A 2,413-nucleotide genomic window follows, 5' to 3' on the forward strand; every position below is an offset into this window, starting at 1 on the left:
CAGTGTTCTGAGGTCTGCCAGGAAGTGATCAAAGTCCTCCCCTTCCTGCTGACAACGCCGGTGAAATAAAAATCTTTCCATGGTTTCATTCACCTCACCTATGGCATATTCTTGAAATTTCCCTGTAATTTCAATGACAGTTCTTTGTGACTCGGGCATTGAAAAGCTAAACCCACTGAGCGTTTTCATTGCATCGTCAGCGAGACAGTTCTCAAGCATTGCCACCTGAAACGCACGGTCTTTCGTGTGTAGCCCAGATAACAGGTTGTAGTTGTCCCATCTTTTCTTAAAAAGCTTCCAACTCCATACCTTGTCTTCTTCCAAAGTTAGGGGCTGTGGTGGCTTTATGCTGCCGAAGTTGTAGCCCTGCCTGTCAGGCTCACTACCACGTGTCATGCGCGCCTCCATTTGACTTGTGAATCTTTCTCCAGGCTATAACACAGCTTTCCACAAATGTCCTATCATGTGCATGGTTCATTCAGTTTACCGCTGTCACCATGTTACGTGCTGCACAGCCACGAAGTCATAGCCAAAACCAGAACCAGTGGAGAACGTTTACACAAGCATTTAATCAGCTACAGAAACGTGTGCTCCGTGCCCTATCCACTGCCCAACTGCCTCGTGTATACACGTGTACGTTACACCCATCTATTGCCACGTGTGTCGCCACCTAGTGGCTGACTAGGCTATTCCAGACATGTATTACAGCATATGTCCACGCGCTGCTCGGGACACGGCCTTACCAGTGAGCATGTGGCTTACGGAGTTACTAGAGTACGTAAGCTCAAGTACTTCTTGCAGTCCCGACCCTGCCATCAGATGACCAATATGCTACCAAGGTAGCTCATCTCAGTGTGGAACCCCCCCAGCCGCAGGACTGTGCTGTAGAAAATGGTCACCTGGCCGTGACCGTATTATTGTCAGTGCTTTCCAGAACAGATCGAGGCTGGTCAAATGTGATAACCGGCGTAACGTTATTCTGCATTACCTGAGATGAAACGAATTTTACCATAGAGTAGATGCAAGAGTAGTCTGTAGGATCAAGATCAATCATGGGCAGAACTATCACAGATGAGTTTCCTGGATATTGACCGTGCTGTAACATCTGCATCATCCCAGACCACGATGGCCTATATATGAGAGCCTAACAAGAGAGACTTCTTCCAAAGTATATCAAGATGAGACGTTGCATGCACCCTTGAAATATCCCCAAGTGGCCGATACATTAGAGGTAGAATTTTAGGTTGCATCTTGATGTACTCAATATGTTTATGCTTCCAACTTCAGCAATGTCTGCAGTCGTCACACATACTTTAGGAATTGGCGCACTGGGTGATTTTCTATGTGGCATCGTGGTAGTAGTACAGTCGGTTAGGTCAGGATACCATCCAAATCATTCAAACTGTGAAAAAAGTATGAAAATTGGTACACTTGCATACTTTTGTATGCTCTTTCATTTAAAGACAGGACACACGCGATCCAATTACAACTTCGGCCGCCATCTTGAATTCAAAAATAACCGCCGTCATTTCTTAAAAAATAGCTATATCTCGGTTAATAATCTTCGTACAGACTTGAAAATTGACTGACAGACGTAATTTGGGTTACCATTTTATACAACAACGTGATGCATGTGATCCAAGGGCGTTTTCGGCCGCCATCTTGAATTCAAAAATGGCCGCCGTCATTTCTTAAAAAATAGCTATATCTCGGTTAATAATCTTCGTACAGACTTGAAAATTGCTGACAGACGTACTTTGGGTTACTATTTCATACAACAACGTGATGCATGTGATCCAAGGGCGTTTTCGGCCACCATCTTGAATTCAAAATGGCCGCCGTCATTTCTTAAAAAATAGCTATATCTCGGTTAATAATCTTCGTACAGACTTGAAAATTTACTGACAGACGTAATTTGGGTTACTATTTCATACAACAACATGATGCATGTGATCCAAAGGCGTTTTCGGCCACCATCTTGAATTCAAAATGGCCGCCGTTATTTCTTAAAAAATAGCTATATCTCGGTTAATAATCTTTGTACAGACGTAATTTGGGTTACTCGGCATATTTTTCTCACGTCTGCTATATGCTTCCGTGAAGCCGAATATTGCTAAGTTTGTAATTTTTATAGCGGTCATATTTTGAATCCGCCATTGATCATCATCAGTCACGTGTTGTAAATAAAATAGTAACACCAAAGATTACGCGTCTGTCAGTAATAATTTTCATGTAGTCTTATGAAGATTATTAACGCGGAGAATATTAGCTATTTTTAAAAATGACGGGGCGGCTCATTTGAAAATTCAACGATGGTCGGCCGAAAACGCCGCTTGATCAGCGAATGCATCACGTATTAGTAAAATGAAAATAGTAAGCCCAAATGCTACGTTCTGTCCAGTCAATGCGTGTC

This window comes from Priapulus caudatus, unplaced genomic scaffold (genome assembly GCF_000485595.1).
Source record: "Priapulus caudatus unplaced genomic scaffold, Priapulus_caudatus-5.0.1 Scaffold74, whole genome shotgun sequence".
Classification (NCBI taxonomy): Eukaryota; Metazoa; Priapulida; class Priapulimorpha; order Priapulimorphida; family Priapulidae; genus Priapulus; species Priapulus caudatus.